The sequence below is a fragment of the Papaver somniferum genome, chromosome 10, assembly GCF_003573695.1.
Source record: "Papaver somniferum cultivar HN1 chromosome 10, ASM357369v1, whole genome shotgun sequence".
In the NCBI taxonomy this organism is placed as follows: domain Eukaryota; kingdom Viridiplantae; phylum Streptophyta; class Magnoliopsida; order Ranunculales; family Papaveraceae; genus Papaver; species Papaver somniferum.
Window position 1 is genome coordinate 106194225 of NC_039367.1, and position 6674 is coordinate 106200898.

The 6674-nt window shown below is 36.5% G+C and overlaps 1 long non-coding RNA gene across 17 annotated transcripts; it reads right to left on the reverse strand.

Moving 5' to 3' along the window:
* Window positions 1-668: 668 nt before the first annotated feature.
* Window positions 669-5229, reverse strand: LOC113318523. Of its 17 annotated transcripts, none has more exons than XR_003344598.1 (13): window positions 4861-5229; window positions 4522-4653; window positions 4300-4430; window positions 3703-3771; window positions 3526-3623; window positions 3267-3442; window positions 2990-3180; window positions 2747-2823; window positions 2497-2636; window positions 2306-2406; window positions 1974-2200; window positions 1604-1796; window positions 669-1186 (listed from the first exon to the last, which is right to left on the reverse strand). It is a non-coding gene; the product is annotated as an uncharacterized LOC113318523 (long non-coding RNA). The 17 variants fall into 17 exon arrangements; XR_003344597.1 differs by having other exon boundaries at window positions 4300-4445; XR_003344594.1 differs by having other exon boundaries at window positions 4300-4445; window positions 4792-5229.
* Between the last annotated feature and the right edge of the window lie 1445 nt (window positions 5230-6674).

The window sequence follows — 6674 nt, forward strand, 5'->3', positions numbered from 1 at the left end:
ATCAAAATTAAATGAACAAGAAGAAAAGAAGAAGAAGAATTACAACTTATCTTTGTTTCTCGGTGAATCATTTGATATAACTTCGATTAAATCTATATCCTTGACAAACACTAAATAAAATCGAATCATATCTTGGATCAGCGACGAAGAACCATAGAATTTATTTTCATCGACGTTTCTTCCTCCATTAGAATTAGATCTTGAAGAACATACACTGTTGATGTTGATCTAATTTATTGAATCAAATCAATTCCTTCTTCTGTTTTGAAGCAGCCGAGAGAGAAAGAGAATGAAGAAGAGAGAGAAAGAGAATACATAAATGAAAATACCTTCTAATATTCCTCTTGTATATACACAAAAGGGCAGTGTTGTCATTATTAAAATTCGTAATAATTAATTATGGACCAAATCTAAAGAAAATTTGATGTTTTGGGCTTAGTAGTAGCATATTCATAAAGTATGGAATTGACAATGAAGGATCCATTTAGTGGGGCTTCTATATGTTGAACCCATATGGTATGAGGTTCTAGTATTTTATTAGGTGTTTTAATTCTCATATGCCCTGATAGTTTGTATGAACAGTGATTGATCAACCAAACATTTGGAAATTTGGCCATAACGCAAGATATAAAAGTACTTGATCGACACTTTTAGTTTCCATTATAAAAGGTATACAAAGTAAATATACTTTAATATTTTAACTGTATAGCATAGCTTGATCTTATTTATTAAAAATAATCAGACTAAGCAAGAATTTTTGAAGAAGTTGTAATACGTCTGGAAAACCGGCCCGTGGCGTAGCCCCGCTACACCGAATCGAAAATTTCCACTGGTCCCGGTGCGTAGCACGGGTTACATACTAGTTCTTATGATAAAACATAAATTCAACAGGAACTTGTTATTATAAATCACAAATCCATGTCAAGAAATTATAAAAGAAGATACCCTGAGCTTCAATGAAAGAGGAAGAAAACAGTTCCTTTATTCTGCAAAACTTTCCCAATATTATTCCTGCTGTTGCTGCGAACGTCAAACAGATTGGTTCCCACGTCTTTCCCTAAGAATTTTTCTTCTTCTTCTTCTCTGGGTTTTAAGATCTTGGAGTTTCTTCAAGTTACCCAAGGAGCACCAACTCTTGTTCTCTACGCTGGCGTTTGCAGATACGAAGCCATATATCAAGGAGCACCTGTTTCCATAGAAGGAGTTGTTAAGAATACATAGGATACCCATCGAATCAAACTTTAACAAACTAATATACACAATTTAGTTTCCATGCATTTAGAGATGTGAATAACTATTGTACAAAGAAAATTACTGAACAGAGAAATGAAACAACTTTTTATACATATTGACCAAACTACAAGCTTAATAATCTAAGGCTAAAAAGGGAAAAGTCAAACAGTTGCGAGGGATTAAGGGAAAAAAGATCAGAAAAGCATCTACCTCAACAAGTAAAACAAAGTAATTTATCAGCACATGATTTTGGTATAGACAGGATGGCCATATTCCACTAAAGCATATCCAGTTTCACTTACACTTGCAAACACTTGACTAAAAAAAGTGTCAAACTTCGGTTTAAGTCAGAAAAAGCGCCAAGGATTACCTTCTTTGGTGGTGTTCCAGGTATTGACTTCTTGTTACTGAACCCAATTTTCATTCTCTTATCAGAAGTCGAAGGATTTGGGGAATACACAAGTCAATTCTGCATCTACACTGAGTGAGGGTGGAGGGAGAGATTCAGTTTGCTTACGCATTCTGCATCAATGTTATGTTGTCTCCTTTCAAAAGAATCTTCCCTGAAAAACGCAAGACCCACATATGAATAAATGAAAAACAGGAAAAGCAACGACACTTGACGCGTAATAGTGCAAGGGACGCGAAATGGTGCATCAAATTGTTTTCCATCAGAGAGAAAGGGAAGGCCAGCGAATTAGCAAATAAGCCTATAACAACCATACAATAGAGTGACTTACAAAATAACAAAGATTGCCTAATCTATTGTAAGGCAACTTATGAATGGGCTCACCATCTCCAATGTCAACATCAAATACTGTGTGAAAAGAAGGTTGAAGATTAATTAGAAAACAAGGCATATATATATACAAAAAACATATATATACTTTGTCCCATATCTGATCTCTAGAGTTCCAAGAGTAAGCAACACCATTATCCCCTTCTCTTACAATTTTAGTCTGTCCATCTGCCGTACATGTTATACCATCTAACATTATGTAAAATCAAGAAATATAGAAATATAGACTTCAGAACAGACTATACGAACATGGCCAATAGAATCTGTACTCACCTACGAGTTTCATTAGTGCAGAATTACATGCCGACTTCAGCTCTGAACTTGGTCCACCAAAGACTTCAGCTCCACGCTCATCCTTCTCTTCCACAACTGATCTGCCATGGAAAAGTTAATTTGATTATTCAATTAAGACAGTAATTATACACATTTAAAAAAGAAACTAGTACAAAAGCACATAGGATTACCTTCTTCGGTGGTGTTCCAGGTATTGACTTCTTGTTACCGAATCCAATTTCCATTCTCTTATCAGAAGTTGAAGGATCTGGGGAATGCACAAGTCAAATCTGCATCCACACTCATCACATCGCCAAAAATTTCAAACTCCCTACAGTAATTTGTAGCAGAGAATATGGTAACCAACTATTGATCAGCAAAGAATTCAAACTCATCTTCTACAACCTAATGACACTAACAAATGAGATAAAAATATCGTACCACTGCACTAGTTGAGACATACTGTGAAAGCTGCGAGGTAATATTCATCTTATGCCGATTCATTCCCAGACATTAGCCTGCAAAACCAATAAAAAAGTCAAGTTTATGATTGTCAACATAACCAGGAGCTTTACTAAGGAATGTCTGTAAGAAATTTACTAAATCAGATGCATATAAGAGTAAAAAATGAAAATCATATTGATAAAAAGTAAGTGAATTCAAGGATTAAACAAAGTCTATTACCTATTCCCTTTTTCTGTCATCTTCAGCTCGACCCATTGCATGAATGAAATGATAATCCAGAATACAAAGATAATTATCCAAATGCAGGAAATTCGATTGTTGCACTAGCATTGTCAGACAGTATAATATGCAAGATTCAACTCTGCTACTCAGGTTATATATCATCACTAGGCCAAAATCATCATTTACCCCTGAAATATTAAAAAGAAGACAACTATCACTAAAATTCCACAGACTACACTAAGTGAGAGAGGAGGGTGAGATTCAGTTTGCTTACGTATTCTGCATCAATGTTATCTTGTCTCCTTTCAAAAGAATCTTCCCTGAACACAACAATTCTGCACACATACCGGCAAACATGGTAACTTTGAAACAACTCTAATGCTTTCCCTGGATGTCGCACCCTCTGGCCAATTCAATCTTCCCTTTCTTATGTATTTCTCTGCATGATATCTGACAACGAAATGACAAGTTACCAGATGAAACATTTCAAAAATAACCAACAAGAGAAAATTTAAAAAGATGAAATCACATACCCAACTTTCTTCAACATGTGACTTGGTATTGACCCCAATATCCTCTCTATTATGGCCAGGTGCTCTAACTTCTCATGCGTCTTACACAATGTCTCTCCCTAAAACAATGTGTTACAGCTTTTTCGTACAAAAATTATGTAAACTAAAACAGTAGGTGGCAGCAAAAAGAAAACCTACCGAGCACAGCTCAATTAAGATTCATACAACCAATACTCCAAATATCACAAGGGTAAATCCATCCAAGTCCTGCAAAAACCAAAATGAATATCACACAATCAAACAACTAAGGTAGTTCAATTGAACAAGCACATATCAGCTGATCCAAAATGATGTATTTAAGAGAAACTCGAGACCAAGATATAGCAGTCTGAGCACCCTTAAACATGAGAAAAGCAGGAATAAGCTTGTATTCATACTCTTCCTTGTGATACTTAAAATACAACATGAAATGAACAACGATTCTGACTACCATATCAAATCAATTATCCAAAAGCAAATGAATGAAAGCTGAATAAATAATTAAACAAGAATAGAAACAAAAAAATGAAATAGATGATAATGATCAGTAGTATGAGTTTAGAGCCTGAAATGGGCCTAACCACACCAGACGAGGTAACAAAGGCCAAATTTAGGTGACAAAAACCATCCCAAGATTTACTTGGATAGTGCCTAAAGGCTCATGTAAAAGCTTACACTACAATCAAGACCGGTAAACAAGAAGGGAAAGAAAACAGAACACAGTAGTACACATAGACACACACAGAGAGAGAGAACCTTAGCAATCACAACACATATCCATGGTGCCAGTGGTCCATATCAAATATCCCTTCTAATTGGCAGCAAACAACTTGGTAGAGATTAAAGTATTCTCAGTTTCTTTCTTATTAAAGCTCCAGTAATGGCACCTAAGAATAACCCAGCTAGAGTCAACCAAAATCAGAACTGAAACAACATCAGCTAATGATATCAGAATAAAACCCAAACTAATTAACTCACCTCACAAAACAGACAAGCAACGTGATGAGCAATCTTATTAGCAAACTGAGTCATCTTCTACTTCATCAACACCACCACTACACCATCATCATCAGGAATCACAATAGGTACCAGTTCAAGTGAACCGCAAACCTAATCAATAAAAACAATAATTCAATTGAAACTTTTAATAAGAAAATCAAGAGCTTGAAAATTTACCCTAACCCTATTGTTAAAATTTAAATTTCTTAAATTAAAGATGATGAAGAAGATTGAGTCATAGATTATTACCCAATTAATCCAAATATACAATCAGATACAATCAAACCCTAGAAAGATATACATGCATCCCAGACGTACCTTATTCTCAAATCAAAACCCTAGAAATTTATGGATTTCATATAAGATCAGATTCAACCAAACCAAGAAACAAAAATCAAACATAGGGTTGAAATCAAGCGATACGCTTCATTATATTTACAAGGAAATGAGAAGTTTAGGGCGTTTCTTCTTCTTTGTGCTGCTGCTCTTAAGAGTTTTTGGAGACTAGAGAACAGACATAAAAAAAACTTTCATATGTAAACCTCAAAACCCTAAGGCGAGAAATAAATTGGTTAGCCACTTGGGATTTTAAATCTCTGAAATCAACAAAACATTCGAATTTTCAGACATGATAGAAGAGAACAAGATGAGAACGAGAGAGAATAGTTCGATGATAATAGTAAGGGGTTTTTAATAAAATGTCCACGTGGGGAAATGAATTTTATAAAATGATCATACCTTACCTTTTCATAATATATTTAATGCTTGACCTTTTTTGTCTTTTTATTGAGAAAACGGCTAACTGGAGTTAGTGTGGAGGTGGCATTTATTTTCCCATGTGAAAAGACACAAACCTCCCCCAAGTCATCAGACGATTCAATGTGAGTCAGTACCAACTCCATTGAATGCACCGAGTTGAATGTTGTATGCTTACAACAAATTAACAACAAAAATGATAAATTGATAGATAAACTGAGGATAGGAACTCCTAAATCAAAGATTTAGGCCATAATCTGAGCTGAAGAACAGCGCAGTCATTGGGTTTTTTTCTTACGACGTTCATAACCTGAGAAACAAATGCTTCTCAGACACAACTAAACCAATAACTCAACCCTAACAATGACACAATCAGTGCGCGACACGTGCAACAGATCCAACGGATCAAAAGGAATCAAAATAGAATATTTGCAAAACACTCAGGCACTCATCTAACTGTCTAAGGGGCATCCAAGGCCAACTAGTATGCAGACTAAGTATGCAACATTGCCTCCCCCTGAGAAACATCCTTGTCCTCAAGGATAAACCGTGGGTAATGAGCTTTAATGTTGCTCCCAAGTTGCATTCTCAGCAGAGGAGTTAGTCCATTTGATGAGCACTTGCCGAACCAGCTGGTCACCAATGAGGACAGTTCTGGTGTCTAAGGCCTTCTCTGGAAGCATGATGATATCGCCAGTGAGATCCACCAGTGGAAGTGATGATGAAGGGACAATGCTGGCACCAATGTGATTTTTTAGCTGAGAGACATGGAAGATAGGGTGGATGCGTGAATGTGATGGTAGCTCCAGCTTGTATGCCACCTGACCAATTTTATGCAAAATAGGGAAAGGGCCATAGAACTTAGCAGAGAGCTCGAAGTTCTTTCTGACAGAGAGAGAGGCCTGCATGTAAGGCTGAAGCTTGAGGTAGACTAAATCCCCGACTGCAAAAGATCTCCCCACCCTGGAATTATCTGGTTTCATCCTCTCCTGAGCTAAGTGAAGTGCTTCTTTAAGTAAGTCTATCATCTGAGCTCTTTCTTGTAAGTATGTTTCAACAGCAGCAACAGAAGTGGTGGCAGAAGAGGGAATGGCCATATGGGGTGGTAAGTATCCATAAAGGGCTTGAAAAGGAGACATTTTTAAGCCCTTGTGGAAGCTGGTGTTGTACCACCACTCAGCAAGAGCAAGCCATTGAACCCATTCACTTGGTTTGTGTCTAGTAATGCATCTCAGATAATTTTCTAGGCAAGCATTAACCCTCTCTGTTTGGCCATCAGTCTGTGGATGATAGGAAGTACTGAGGTTCAAACTTTTGCCCAAAGCTGTGAACAAATCTTGCCAAAAGTTGCAGGTGAAGACCTTATCCCTATCAGA